Source organism: Tamandua tetradactyla, chromosome 4, assembly GCF_023851605.1.
Source record: "Tamandua tetradactyla isolate mTamTet1 chromosome 4, mTamTet1.pri, whole genome shotgun sequence".
Taxonomy (NCBI): Eukaryota; Metazoa; Chordata; class Mammalia; order Pilosa; family Myrmecophagidae; genus Tamandua; species Tamandua tetradactyla.
The window spans coordinates 68,006,346-68,022,904 of NC_135330.1; the positions used below are offsets into that span (position 1 = coordinate 68,006,346).

Below are 16,559 nucleotides of genomic sequence, written 5' to 3' on the forward strand. Positions count from 1 at the left end.
ATATTAATACCCATCAGAAAGCATCCAATATGGAACAGGCACTGTACAATCAAGTAGACAAAATGACTTGGCCAATTGACATTAGCCAGCCTTTATCGTCAAGTACCCCAGGACTGGCAAAAGAGCATAGGAACAGCTTGATTAAAGTGACAGAGATGGCATCTATGCATGAACTCAACAGCATGGACTCCCACTTACAAAAGGCATAACTAACTATAGTCACTGCTGAATGTCCAACTTGCCAACAACAGAAACAATTGAGCTCCCCAAATTGCACTATTCCTGAATAGACCAGCTAGCCACTTTGTTTTGAAATTTACTATATTGGGTCCTTAGATCCTGTAAGGGCCATTGATTAATTCTCACAGGAAAAAGAAACTTTTTCTGAATATGTGTTTGTCTTTCCAGTCTGCAGAGCCTCAGCCAGTATCACTAGCAGGAAGTTTATGGAGTCCCCGATTCCCAGGCATGGAGTCCTTCATAATATAACATCTGACCAGTGACCTCCTTCCCAGTGAAGGAGTTGAAGGAGGGGATCTAGAGCCATAGGAATCTACTGGTGTATATCATAACACACCAATCAAAAACAGCCATACTGACAGAGCATTAGCATGTCCTGCTGAAGACACAGTTGAAAAGCCAGCTTGGAAATGCACTCTGCAAAAATGGGATGACATCCTCCATCCTGAATTAAGTTTCTATATATGACTTGGGAAGCAATGAATCAAGCTTCTATATATGGCTTTGTGTGGTGGTTTGGAGCTGTATGTACACCAGAAAAGCATGTCAAAATTAATCCATTCCTGTGGGTGTAAACCCACTGTAAGTAGGACCTTTAGATGAGATTACTTCAGTTAAGGTATGTGTGGCCCAGTCCCATCTGGACAGGTCTTAATCCTATTATTGGGGTCCATTATAGGTGGAATGAATTCAGACAAGAAAGAAAGCCACAGGAAACAGGAAACTAAAACGGAACCTGGAAGAGAAGGAAGAGAACTGGAGATGCTGCTATCTGCCTTGCTTTGTGAAAGAGGGACCAAGGATCATCAGCAGCCAGTCCCTGAATCCACAGTCTTCAGGGAGAAAGCATTACCTTGATGATGCTTTGATTTGGACACTTTCCCAGTCTCAAAACATTAGTGAATAAATTCTCATTACTTAAGCTGAATCATTTCATAGTATTTGCTTGAGAAGCCTAGGAAATTAAAACACTTGAGAATCAAGGGTTGAAAACAGGAATGGCCCAATTTACAATAATTTTCAGTGACCCACTGGGGCATTTTGGGCTTCCTGGCTCCACAATTCTGGGCTTTGCGAGATTATAGGTCCTGGTCGCCAAAGGGGGAGCACTCTCGCCCGAGTCCCCTAAAATAGAAGCTAAAGCTGCTGCCTGGGCTTTTTGGACTCCTATGTCGAGGGGCCAAGGAAATGAAGAGGAGTCAGCATCTTGTCAGGAGTAATCGACTCTGATTATCAGGAGTAAGGGTGCTGTCATACAAGAAAGTCAGAGAGGAATATCTATAGATTGCAGGAGGTCCTCTTAGGTGCCTCTGAATACTCTCTTGATCAACAGGCACTGTGAATGGAAAGCACAGCGATTCTGACTTGATGAGTGAGGGTTTGGGCCACCCTATCAGGTAAGCCACAAAGACCTTCAGAAGTGATAGCTCAGCAGGACTGAAATTTAGAATGGATAGTGGAAGAGAAAATGATGGGAACGCATTGCAGCCCTACAACCAACTGCAATGATGAGTGCTGTAGTTCATCACACTGGTCTCCATCTTTTAATTTTCTTCTCAGGGAGAGAGGCCTATAAGAGAACCATGGAGATGCTGAAGACATGCTGCAGTGTTCAAGGTAAGGAAGCACTCTCCCCAGGCGCTTCCAACCAAAGACCAAGCAGGGTCAGCAAGATTAAGGTCTGATCATAACTCAAAGGAGAATCCTCTAAAAAGTAATCTTTGCTCTGGAGCTCACTGTTGGACTAAACAAAGCTTTCTCAGAGTGGAACCACAGACTGAAGCTTTTTGTACCTAATTCTCCTTCCTTTTCCTCCTTTCTCAGGGGTCAGATCAGCACTGTAATCTCAAACCTTTCTATACCTACTTCTTCCCTTTTCCTTTTCTCTTTCATAGATGTTATTCCCAATAAATGCCTTGTCCTTCTACCTCTGCCTTGGCACCTGCTTCCCAGAGGGCTCAAACTGATACACTCATTGCAAAACCTTCTCAGCCTATGTATTTTAATGACACGTATCAATAAATCCCCTTATTCTTTCTTTTGACTTTTCTTTCAAAAAGAATCAAAGTTATATGAGCACATAGTTTAAAAAGTAAAATAGTTCTACAAGATTTGTTATAAAAGACAGCATCCTCTTGGTTCTCTCTTGCTATTTTTTTTCCTTCTAAGAGGCAACCATTTACCCTTATTTAGCTGATTATTTTGGTATCTATCTCCATGTTGCTAAATAACACACTTGTGTGGTCACCACTTGATTTTTCAGTACTAGGTATTATCTATTCAACTATGGAAGAAGAGGATTCAGCTGTATTTCCTCCCTTACTCCTACCACACATACTTTCAATAGTTCTTATCCTTCTAAAATTGTTAAATTATATTTTGCCTAGATCAGTTGTCAATGTTTATATTGTTATGACTAAGTGATTGCTATTCAGAGCCAAACCATGTAATAAATAATGATTACGTTTCATTTCCTGCAAACTGAAGTTAATCATCATCTGGTTTTTAAAATCTGCTTAGTTTTCTATGTTACCATGATTAATTCAACCCTAAGTATCGAAACACCTTCTCAAGATGTTCAAGCATATCAAATCAATTTCATTTTTCTGAAGAACTCACTGTCATGGAGCCTTTTGACTTAGCCTTCCATGCGTGGCGCCAAACAAGGGTGGGAATATGGTAACTTTGGGGACCTTGGCATCAAAGGTTTGTGAACTTCATTCTAAAGTGTCAACCTTAAGGTGATAGTTCCCAAATGTCATGTTCTTTTACTATCTCAGAACAGATAAGAGAAAGACGTCGACTGTGATTGGTTATCCCATCTGAGTTAGGTATCTATCCCGTCTCAAACAATCATGCCCAAGAATGAAGGTATCCTACACTCAGATGACTCCCAGGGTCTCCCCACCAACAGCTGGGAGAACAGTTCTCAGAGAAGGGGATATGTGCCACGGAATAGGACTCTACTGCAAATGATTTGTTTCTTAAATATTTCTTCCTGAGAATTCAATACTTTTTATACCTGAAAATCCTCAGTATATGTTTGATTCCTGAATATAAAATCATCTATAGAGGGAAAAGCAGCCTGCATTTAAGATCAGTCTTTATGGCATCATTCCTAAAACTGGTGTGCATCCGATCCAAATCACTTGGATGGGGTGTTTTTTAAAAAATGTGGTTTCTCAGGCCCCTAGAGAGTCTGATTCATTTAATCTGAGATGGGGCCTGAGGATATGTGGTTAGAACAACCCCCAGGTAGTAGTGATACCCCCAGATATATTAAAGACTACACTTTGAGGAACAGTTCCATAGAAGGCCTTTTTTTATGCTGTTCTTAAAAAAATCTAACTTTATTTCAAGTATATTCCAAGGAAAATATGAATGTATTAAGGCAGATCTTTAAGAGAAAGACTTGAGTCTCCCCCCCACCCCCACCCAGCCAGTGTGAACATCTTGCTTAACTCACTAGCTTGGATGGCCACCAGAGTAAACTGTTCTTGGCAAGGGTTTTGAAGTGGCTGCCAAAAGTTTTTAGCAAAAGATGTAAATTGAGAATTCAGATCAATAGGAATATGGCACAGTATCATAATTATCATAGCCACCTTATCACCTGCTGTACTAATCACTTTTCTGGAAAAGAAGTTTCTTACCTCTCAAAAAAGAATATTTTTCTTATCCTCAGATGGATCATTGTAATAGCAATATAACACTGGACTTTTTAAAAATTTAAGCCAAGTGCAAGATACGTTATCATGTGCATCAGGAATGGGATTCATGGAGCAAAATATATTAAACAATGAAGGCTTTTTTTTTTTTTTTTTACTTAGCTGTCAAAATGAGTTAATATTCAATTACTTTCTTTTCCCAGATTTTTTTTAAACAATTGTACTGGTATAGCAGCATGATATTTTCTTCTTGTTCTCCCTTCAAATTCTTTTGTATATACCAAATTATTAAAGTGATCTTAACAGAACAATGTCATTAGACAACATTTACGGTACATGCTATTGTTTGTGTTATTTAACAATTATTTTTATTTTTACCTTTGTTATATCAGATAAAAATATAGTTAATTTGAACAAATAACCAATGACATTCATGAAGGATATGTATTTTAGGATATAATTTCATATGGATATATAAAATAATACAAAATAAAAATAAAGGAAACAATCATCTCATATTTCAAAAGCCCAACATACTTTGTAAACTAATTTTACATTCTGGTTTCAAGTGTCAAGTCTGTGCTCTATCTATATCTCATGCCTGAAATGTCTCACTTATGATACACTCTTGTATTAAGCACCATAATCTAGCGTACATCTTGCTTAGATATCCTATTATGACCTCTCCTATGAGATGTTTCTTTTACTCCTTTACTTTATCCTATATCTGTTTTTTCTTTAGGTATATTAGTTAGACTCTTGGTTGAAAGTGACAGAGTTTGAAATCCCAATTAACTTAAGTAAAAAATGGGATTTACTGGAAGAATAAATCTTGAGGTATCTTAAGATGGCTCAAAGAATCACAGAAAGAGCTGCAGGAAACCCAGCTTGTCTAAAAACTTCAGGAGGTGGAACCAAGGAACTAAATGACGCTATCAGAATGTGCTCTTAGTGTTTCTATCTGGATGGTAGTGATACTCTCCGGATATTTTCCACATGACTGGGACCTGGTGAGTGGCAGATTTAATATCAATTCCCTCAGTTCCATATGCATAAAGAAAAATTGAATTCTGCCTCCAATTTAAATTGAGTTTAAGTTCAGCCTGTGTCATGGAAGCATTTTTATGGTCCAGATTGTATCATGTATGTATTCCTTGAACCAATTACTGTGGCTAGTGGGATGTTATACTAGGTGATTGGCCCTGACTGTGCTGCCCCTGTGGTGTGTGTGTGTGTGTGTGTGTGTGTGTGTGTGTGTGTGTGTGTGAGAGAGAGAGAGAGAGAGAGAGAGAGACAGAGAGACAGAGAGAGAGAGAATGTGATTTGAGGATTTTCAGTTGTATTTAGTCCACGTCTTTTAAGAAGCAGATGCCAAAATGGAATTAAATGTATATAGATTTTATTAGTGGAAATGCCTGTATGAAAGGAAATAGGGAGAGAGCTGGAAAAAGATGAGAAACCATTAGATCACAATGCAATCTGACCCTAGGTGAAGGAGAAAGAGCTCGAAGGTTGGATGGGAATATCCTAGATTGCTGAGCAGTGTATGGAAGTTTCAGCTAGGCTACTGAATTGTCCTTGAGCTGAAATTGGCTGACAAAAGGATCCTGTGTCTGCCAGTACTAGTTCTTCCCTGGCATCTCTGTCAAAATCAAACCCAGGAAATCCTGCATTGGCAGGAACAGACTGCGAGAGTGGCCTCAGTGTGAACCGGGAGATGGACTTCATGGCGCAGCAGCTGGGGCACTTGGCCAACTATGCTCTCTGTATTAAGAGGTCTGCCAGGGATATTTTCATGGCTGCACATCAGGCCCCTCCAGAAATATGGCAAGAGAGGGAAATGGCAGCACATCTCCCCAAAGGCCTATAGTGTTTGTACAGGTAATCAATAATGTCTAGTACACTAAGTTTCATCAAATTTCTTCTAACATACCTCTCCAATCTAGCTCTTCCTTTCTATTCCCACAGCTGCTGCCATCATCCATGCTTGCATCATCTTATTCTTGGACTAACATGGCATCTTTTAATTAATTTTTGTCTTTTTTTTCTGTCTTCTTCAACAATCCTATATTCTACTTTACATCACATCAATTTCTTATGAAAATTGTGCTTAGAACATCACATCAATTTCTTATGAAAACTCTACAAGATTAGGTGGCAGAGGGTAAGGTGGGTGGGTCTCAATTCCTCATTCTCTCATTCAGAATCATCTGGCATTACTTAATATTGCAAATCTTTTACTTTTGTAAATGTCACCAATCTTCAACCATACTACTTTAATTTCCAACTCAAGCGCATCTTATAATTATAGCATCTCAGAGATGGAAGTGCCAATATAAGCTTCAGTTTCTCTTCACCTTAGTTTCTTGAACTTAGGTAGACTATAGGTAAATCTTTAGGGACTAAAACAAAAGCATAAATGAGGATGAGAGAGATAAGAGAAGAGTGGGGGACAGAGAGGACAGAGAGAGAGAGAGAGAGAGAGAGAATCTAAGGTCTAAAGTCTGCTCCCTATGGTGAAACCAGTATGTGAGCCTTAGGATTTTGAAAGCAGGTGGCTGGAACCCACTCTGTGTTGGTGGAGGCTCTTGGCAAACTGTACTGTGGGAGACGGAGGGAAGGGGAGGCTATGGTACAGGCCCCAGGAGGGGTTCTGCGGTAAGAAGAAAGCCCAGTTGGGCAAAACTATCATCTTCTACTATCCCAAGTGCCTCCACCAACACAGAGTGGAAAAAAATCCAAGTGAGGAGTTGTGGAAAACGATGGCAGCTTCCCAAATCTGCCATCCATCTAATGTGACTAGGCACGTTAACATAATTCTCTTCCAACAGAGCTTGTGTGTAGGGTATGATTGCAATTTGCTTTATTGTGGTAAAAATCCAATTATTATACACACTAAACCAGGAGGGATTATTCATGACAATAATAATCTGGGCACCAAGGCACATAAAAGGCCCAGATCTGTTTCTGTGCAGCTACCACCCACTGGTTTTGGCTCTAACCCTCGAAACCATGCAAAATAAGCCTGTTTCCTTTTCATATGGCAGCTATTCAAATATTTGAAAACAATTATCATGGTGCCCCTGAGTCATTTCTTCTTCAGACTAAACATTATCAGTTTTTAAACCTCTTTTTATAGAATATAATTAGAAATGCCTTGCTACTGAATTGACTCCAGGTATTTTTGTACCAGGGCAGAGAGGTATGAGATTACTGCTTTCTTTGTGAATAATATGCATCTAAAATTGCAGCCAAAAAATCATATGAATAATTTTGGTAGGCACTCTATATATGCAAATTGAACTCCAAATCTTTCCCACTTGTGCTGCATCTGGCCTGGGTCTTTTCTATTCTGTTCTCATTGAGTTTTAGAGGGTTATACTGAGGACTTCTCATTCATTAAATATTTTTTTCCTGTTGGGGAAACTTGATGCTGGGAGTGGGGAAAGATTCATCACTATTGGGATACTCTCCCATTTCTGGTGACCCAGGGAAGCAGAGATGGCAGAGATCCAGGGTCAGGACTGAGAGTGAGCAGGTCAGGCACCTAGGGTGCAAAATTGAAAGAGGCACTTGCTGTCAGGTGAGTGTGACACAAATAGTACATCATTCTGGATAGAGTTCTTTTCCAGACCCTACTCTGGTTTATCATTTTGGATAAGCTGAGAACATAGATCAATTCAGATATTGGCCATTTAAACTACAAAACCAAGTTTTAGGGGCAGTACTTTTATATTCTGCGCATAAGATCACACAGGCATATTTTTATTTAACAGATATTGAGGAAAATGACAGTATTTATGTGGTATATGGAAAGGGTGAAGGAGTTCAGAATTCAAGGCTAGGGTTTTTCCTAGACCTTCCCATGACAGCACTGTAAGGAGAAAGAGGAGAAACATACCAACCCAACTTTTCCCTCCAATTTGGAGGTGTTTATCCGCAGGGATCTCCTCTGGTCTGTGGATCCTTGGTGTCGTTGTCCATTTTTTTCTTTAAAACCATCATGGAATCCAGGCTCTCCCATCAGCAGGGATATAGCTCAGAACATGAAATGACTTCTCAATGTCAAGCACCAAGAGAAAAGCCCTACATAGACAATATGGGGAAAAAAACTTCAGCTCTGATTATATAACTAAACCTCAGGCATAAAAGGAGGCTAAAATCAAAAGGAAATGGTCTCCAACAGAGAGCAGCAAAACCCTATCCCGGAAAACAAAGGGTAGGCGAGCACAGGCCAAGGTGGGTGGAATGAGTATTTCTTCCCTCAAGCTGGGTTTCCCCACCTAGCTCAAACCAGTTCTATTTGAGGAATGCCCATTTAAGTTTCCTCAAAGGACGATGAATGAAACAGGGACAGTAATTTAGTGCTCAGTCTCAGATCCATTCAATTATGGAGCAACTCTCTAAATTTTATAGTATATGTAAAGACAAAATGTCACAAGAGTTACTTCTGATGGATGGGCTTTGCAAGACATCACATAGGAGCGGAGGTGTCACTTGAATGTTTATTTTCAGAACACAATTATATATTTAAAATTTTAAATGTTATTCTTGCTAGTTGTGAAAAATTCAAAGACCACAGAATGATAAAGTATATAGTCAAAGTCTATTCCATGTTTCTAGCTCCCAGAGAAACAACTGTTAACACTTTGGTTTATATCCATCTAATGCTTTTGTGCCTTAAAATTCATTATTACATATATATAATAACTAGGGTCACACTGTATGAATTGGCCGGTGACACTGATGTTGAGAGCATGGGCTTTGGAGTCAGCAGCCCTTGGTCTCAGTTGTGATGTTGGTGAGTCACCAAATGGCGCTGAACTTCAGTTTCCTTATTTCGAACACTGGTCTTATAAAAGGATATACCTTAAAGAGTGGCAAGGAGAATTAAATGAGATGTTGAAAGTAAAGTGCCTAGTAGAGAATAAGCTCACAAAATGCTAGATGAAAAAAAAATTAACATATGATGGATACCTTTGTATGTCAATCAATTTGGCTCTGCTCTATTCTGTTTTAATGAATACATAGTATTCTATTATATGGATAACTCATAATTTATTTAACTGACATAAATGGACATTTAGGTTCCTTCTAATTATTTACTCTTGTAAACAAAAAAATTATAGTCTTGCAAATTTAATTATTTCCACCACAGGAGAAATTAATAAAATTAGAATTTCTGGTTTAAATTATACCTACAAATATTTAATTACCAAATTGGTCTCCAATATATCCCTGCTGCTTCTCTTTCTACACCCCAACATTTGAGAGCATGCTGATCTACCCATACTCTGCCAAGACCAAGCACTTTGAATCATTTAAATCTTTGCCAATTGGCTACTTAAAATTTTTTTCATTTATTTTATTTTTCCATTACTTTTACAAATATGAACTTGAGGAATTCCATATACTTATTGCCTATTAGAATTCCTTTTGTGAATTGGCTGTTCATATCTATCACCCTTTTTCCATTGGATGCTAGCATTATTTTCTTATTGAATGTAAGGTCTCTTTAGAATCCTTAACAGTGTAATAATATCTAGCATTTACATTGCACTAAGTATATGCCAGGTACTGTTTTAAATGCTTTACATATACTAACTCATCTATTCCTCAAACACATCCTGTGAAGTTGGCACTATTATTACCCCCATTTTACAGACGAAGAAATTGATGCACATGAAAGTGAAATAACTTCCCCAAGATCTTGTTAAGCAGTGAAGTCAGTTATACTTTGATAGTTTGACTCTGGAGTTCTTGCTCCTCTTAATCACTGTCCCTACTGCTTTATACCCCTTTGTCATACATGCAGCAAATATTTCTTCTTTCAACTTATTACCTTTAAACTTATTTGTGGTTACTTTCTTCTATATAGAAGTTTAAACATTTTTATGTAGTCAAATTCATCCTTCTTTTTTATTTGAGGCCTCTTTCGATCTAAAGTCCAGGCACTGTATTTAGATCTGGGAAATGTTTTTTCATGGTTTCTTTAACTATCGGTGCTCCATATTCTTCTCTGTGGTACTCTTATCAGACAAATACTAGACATCAGGAACTGACCTTCTGTGCATCTTAATCTTTTTACATATATTTTCCATGGTTGCTTTTTTCTTTTCTAGACCTTTTTTTTGTTTCATATTCTAAACAATTTATTGAGTTATAAATGACAAACAGTAAAGTGTACATCTTTAAGGCATAACATTTTATAAACTTTGACATATGTTTACAATCATGAAACCATCACCACAATCAAGATAATGAACATATCCACCACCCCCAAAAGTTTCATTGTGCCCCTCTGCAATCCCTTCCTCCTGTCCCTCCCCAACCCACTCTACCCTTCTGCCCCCTGGCAACCAGTGATCTGCTTTCTGTTGCTATAGATCATGAAGTCTGCATTTTTTAGACTTCTATATAAATGGAATCATAGAGTATGCTCTCCTTTTTCTTCTTGGCTTCTTTCACTTGGCATAATTATTTTTGATTCATCCATGATGTATCAATAATTCATTCCTTTTAATTGCTGAGTATTATTTGATTGTGTGGTTATGCCACAGTCAATTCAGTTACCTGCTAATGAATATTTGGATTGTTTCCAGTTTGGGGAAAATACAAAAAAGCTGTTATGAATCCTCATGTATAAGCCTTTGTGTGGACATAGGCATTCTTTCCTCTTGGACAAACATCGAGGAGAGGAATGATCAGATCATGTGGGTACCTGTATGTTTAACATTTTATGAAACTGCCAAACTGTTTTCCAAAGTGGTGATACCATTTCCTTCTTATGTATGTTTCATTTCAAAATCATGTTTTAAATTTTCAATAATTATTTCTTTTTGTTTCTATTTTTTATTTTTATCTTTCAACTTTTAAAATTGTATAGTATAACATATATACAAAGCAAAGAAATAAAAAAGCACTGATTTTCAAAGTATTCTTCAATGAGCAGTTACAGGATAGATCCCAGAGTTTCTCATGGGCTACCATACCATCATTGCAGATTTTTCCTTCTAGCACTCCAGAACATAGGAGGCTAGAAGGAATAAATATTTTTTAATCGTCACATTGACTTTTTTCCTTTATGTGAAAAATAACATACATACAAAAAAAACAAATTTCAAGCACAGCACAATAATTAGTTGTAGAACAGATTTCAGAGTTTGGTATGGGTTACAATTCCACAATTTCTAGCTGCTCTAAGATACTGGAGACTAAAAGAAATGTCAATTTAATGATTCACCAATCACATTCATTTGTTAAACCAAATTCCACCAATACCTTTGATCTTTCTATTCCACTCTTTAGGGGTATTTGGGCTATGCCCATCCTAACTTTTTCATGTTGGAAGGGGCTGTCACTAATATGGGATAGGAGGCTGGAAATATCTGATGTTCTGGAGTGGCTGGGCAGTCTAAATTTCAGGACTTATCTGGTCCAGGGACCCATCTGGTGGTTGTAGATTTCTGGACAGTTACACTAGTGCATGGAACCCTTGTGAAATCTTATATATTGCCCTAGGTATTCTTTAGGATTGGCTGGAATGGTCCTGGTTGGGGTTTGGCAGGTTATGGTAGGTAGCAAGGTCTAACTGAAGCTTGTGTAAGAGTGACCTCCAGAGTGGCTTCTCAACTCTATTTGAACTCTCTCAGCCACTGATACTTTGTTAGTTATACTTGTTTTTCCCCTTTTGGTCAGGATGGAATTGTTGATCCCATGGTGCCAGGGCTGGACTCACCTTGGGAGTCCTCTCCCACGCCACCGGGGAGACCTTCACTCCTGGATGGCTTGTCCCATGTAGGGGGAGGGCAATGATTTCACTTGCAGAGTTGGGTTTAGAGAAACTGAGGCTACATCTGAGCAACAGAACAGGTCCCCTAGAAGTAACTCTTAGGTATACCTATAGGTAGGCTAAACTTCTCTGCTATATACATAAGCTTCACAAGAATAAGCCTCAAGATCAAGGGCTTGGCCTATTGATTTGGGTGTCCCTAATGTTTGACACAGTATCAGGGGTTTCCCTGGTGGTAAACTTTAATAGTTTCATATTTTTATTGGCATGGGCAGGCTCCAGGAATCAAACCTGGGTCTCCGACATGGCAGGTGAGAATTCTGCCATTAAGCCACTGTTGTACCACTCTGCGAATACTTTTTGATTTATCTGCTTAATATATTCTAAGATGTATCCAGGCATTACATTAAGCTCTACAGGATTAAAGATTCTGATTTTTATTCTGGGCTCCCCGTATTTTGACTGTTCAAAATGAACTATCCAGATAGGTTGAGTTAGATTATGTGCTACAGAAAATTTAGCTTCCGACAGAATAAACCTTTCTTCCCTTGGTTTCAAAGAATAGGTGTGGTTCTAAAAATAGGCAATGTCTTCCTTACCCCTGGTTCTAAATTACCTTAATCCTGACCTGATCAGCTTTGTTCTTATCTCTAAATAGTAGGTTATATATATATATATAATAGCCTCTCAAAATCCAGAAATAATAATTACCACTCCAGACTGAATGTGTCTGCTATAAAAGCTTACAATCTAGGACCCTGTTTTCTTATAAGAGTTTTCTAAAGGAAACCGTACAATAATTATTCTTTTGTTTCTGGCTTATTTTGCCTCACCAAATGTCACTCAGGTTTATTAACATCGTTGCACACCTCAAGATTTTGGTCCTTTTTGAGCAGCACAATATTCGATCATAAGTATACACCATTGTTTGCCAATCTACCTTTCAGTCAGTGCATCCTTCAACCACCTGCATTCATTAGGCATCATGTATAATGCCCAAAGTCCACAGTCCAGCAACACTATAAATTTTAGATAATATCATTTTTCCCAAGAGAAAGATAACCAATAAACACACCGTCACCAAATAGGAGATCTAAACTTTCTCTTAACTCTTGTCCCTCCCCCCATTATTTACCTCTGCTGTTGCTGTAGTGCTGCTGATGTTTTCCTGTTAAACATAGCACATAGCATGCAATAGCAGTTTTCCCCCTGTACCCTGTACTTAAACACTCTTTGTACACAAATCATATCTTTTAAGTAGTTCTTGCGAGAACTTATTTATATTTCTAGTGTTAATTAGTGGAACACCTAGGTCTATACAACTGCTTTCAATCATGTTCACCTTTAGTATGGTAATATTACTTATAGGCCCACTAGAGAAACACCTTCACTTCTATCTATTTCCTTACATGGGAGTTTAACCTCATTAGCTAACTATTCACCCATCTCTAGCTTCTATGTATTTCTGAGACCCCTATATTCTGTATTATAAGCCTCTGATTTTTTCTTTACCAAGATCTTAAAAGTGGAGTCATACAGTACCTATCCTTTTGTGTCTGGCTTATTTCACTCAGCATTATGTCCTCAAGGCTCATCTGTCTTGTCATGTGCTTCAGGACATCATCTCATCTTACTGCTGCATAATATTCCATTGTGTGTGTATATAACACATTTTGTTAATCCACTTGTCTGTTGATGGACATTTGAATTGTTTCTATCTTTTGGCGATTGTGAATAATGCTGCTATGAACATCAGTGTGAAAATATCTGTTTGTGTCACTGCTTTCAGCTCTTCTGGGTATATACCAAGTAGTGCTATTGCTGGATCATAGGGCAACTCGATATTTAGTTTCCTAAGGAATCGCGAAACAGCCTTCCATAGCAGCTGCACCATTATACATTCCCACCAGCAGTGCATAAGTGTCCCGGTTTCTCCACATCCTCTCCAACATTCATAGTTTCCTGTTTGTTTAATAGCAGCCATTCTTATAGGTGTGAGGTGGTTGCTCATTGTAGTCTTGAGCTGCATTTCCCTTATAGCCATGAGCATCTCTTAATGTGCATTTGAGCCGTCTGTATTTGCTTTTCAGAAAAATGCCTATTTGTATCTTCAGCCCTTTTATAATTGGTTTTATGATTTCTCTATGAATACAGGATATCAAACCTTTATCTGATGTTTGATTTCCAAATACTTTCTCCCATTGAGTGGCTGCCTCTTCACCTTCTTGACTATGTTTTTTGAGGTGCAGAAGCATTTGATTTTGAGGCATTTCCATTTATTTGTCTTTTCTTTTGTTGCTTATGCTTTGGGTGTAAAGTTTAGGAAGCTACCTCCTATGGTTAGGCCTTGAAGATGTTCCCCTACATTTTCTTCTAGAAGCTTTATGGTGCTAGTTTTCATATTTAGGTGTTTGATCCACTTTGAGTTAATTTTTGTATAGGGTATAAGGTAAGGGTCCTCTTTCATTCTTTTGGCTTTGATATCCAGTTCTCCCATGCCCACTATTGAAAAGACTATTTTGTCCCTGTTCAGTAGATTTGGGGGCCACTGTGGCTTTGTAATAAGTTTTAAAGTCAGGAAGTTTTAAACCTCCCACTTCGTTCTTCTTTTTTAGGATGCTTTTTGCTATTCGAGGTCTCTTTCCCTTCCAGATGAATTTAGAAACTAGCTTTTCCAAGTCTTCAAAGTAGGTTGTTGGAATTTTGATTGGTACTGCATTGAATCTGTAGATCAATTTGGATAAAACTGACATTTTGACTATATTTAACCTTCCTATCCACGGGCAAGGAATGCCTTTCCACCTATTTAGATCTTTGATTTCTTTTAGCAATGTTATATAGTTTTTTGTGTACAAGTCCTTTACGTCCCTAGTTAAGTTGATTCCTAGGTACTTGATTCTTTTAGTTGCTATTTTGAATGGATTTTTTTCCTTAACTGACTCCTCAGTTAGATCATTGTGTATAGAAATGTTACTGATTTTTGCACATTAATTTTATATACTGCCACCTTGCTGTATTTATTAGCTCAAGTAACTTTATTGTAGGTGTTTCAGGATCTACCAAGTATGGTATCATGTAATCTGCAAATAATGAAAGTTTTACTTCCTTTCCAATTTGGATGCCTTTTATTTCTTTGTCCTGCCTGACTGCTATAGCTAGAACTTCTAGTACAATGTTGAATAATAGTGGTGATAGCAGGCATCCTTGTCTCATTCCTGATCTTAGGGGGAAAGCTTTCAGTCTCTCTCCATTCAGTACAATGCTGGCTATCAGTTTTTCATACATGCCCTTTCTCATATTGTCTCTCTCTTTTCTTTAATCTTTCCTTACCAGCCTTTGTTTAAAGACCTGTAATATTTTCTTGAAATTTTCTGACTTTCCTTTGGGGCCATTTGTTAAGTTGTTCATCTGGATCCTTTACAAATTGTGTAGACATCCTTACCTCTCTAATCATACTTTAAAATAAAAGAGCAAGTTGAATAGTATAGATAGCTGATATATTATAATACAGAGGGCTGTAGTCTGGGGTGCCAATACTAGAAGCCTTACTTAGGCAGATGTTCAATTTCTTTAGAGTTCTCTGATTTTGTCCTAGGTACAAATGCCAACTCTGCCAAGTCATCTATAAGTGTGGGATTAAACCACCTATTTATTAATTATCCTTTAATTAAGCCCTTATTTCAGCCCCAGAACCTGTTTTTCTACTTCATTTCTATCCACTTCAGACCTGAAGTATTTGGGGGGCATCTGTTAGGAAGGAAGCTCTCATTCTTGCTTCAACATTCTTCTGCGTGAGTTCTGGGTTGACGCTTCCCCATTTTGGTATATACCTCTCTGCTGCCCTTACATATTCCTTTTTCCTAAAAATTTGTTTAAAATCTCTGGTCCACAGGTACACTTGTACCTCCTGCTCAGTGCCGTTATTTGAAATTTTTAAAAAATGGTATGATTAGCTATGTGTTTTAGAAATATAGCTGATGGAATTGAATAGGATAAATTGGGACTGGGTATTGATGTGTGGGATAGAGGAAAGAGAGTCAAATTGGGAAAATAATTTAGGAGGCTATTGTAATTATGTAGAAAAGAAAGCATGAAGTCATTAGTGAGGAAAATGGGACAAAAGTAGGATTTGATTCAATATTTATATATGGTAGACTCTAAAGATTTGATGAACTTTGGAGAATTAGGGATACATGGATATTCTGATTTCGATGACTTGGTGGATAGTGGTATCAATAATTCAGTGAATAAAAGAAAAGTAATAATCTTTTTAAGGGAATGAAGTGAGTTTCACTATGGACATATTGCATTTGAAGATTATTGGGCTTACAGGTGGAAGTAACCAATGGACAATATAAAGAAGAATTTTGTGCTTAAATGAAAGTTTAGAATTGGATCCCAGTAGAATTTTAGGCAACCATTGAAAAGGATAACATGCTTATTATATTCCAGATTCAGAGTTTAAAATTTAGTGGGCATTAAAAATATGCTGAGTTGAATTGGGATGAGTACTTATTAATATAGGAATAAATTAATTCAAGTATAATTTTCCTTGGAGGATGAGTCTGTGGAGAAGAAAAATGACATGGTTTAACATCTGGAAAAAAGAATACATTCCACTCCCCGACACCCTATAAATTGGCAACAATAAGGTGCAGTGGGTAGGAGGTGGTAGAGGTAGAGGTATCCTAATAGTATATATATTATTTTATATGTTTTTTCTTATTGAAAGTTAAAATACATATTTATGCATATAGTTTTAAGAGAGAAATAATTTTACTTAGGTAGTTATTAGAAGTTTTTAGATCAGATTTCATAGTGTTTTCAAACTAATGAGCTTCTTCATGAAATGAAAAGTTTAG

At 37.6% G+C, this 16,559-nt stretch overlaps 1 pseudogene; it reads right to left on the minus strand.

Moving 5' to 3' along the window:
* LOC143680284 (CTP synthase 2 pseudogene) overlaps nucleotides 1-5,890 on the minus strand; it is a 44,994-nt pseudogene extending 39,104 nt beyond the window's left edge.
* Between the last annotated feature and the right edge of the window lie 10,669 nt (nucleotides 5,891-16,559).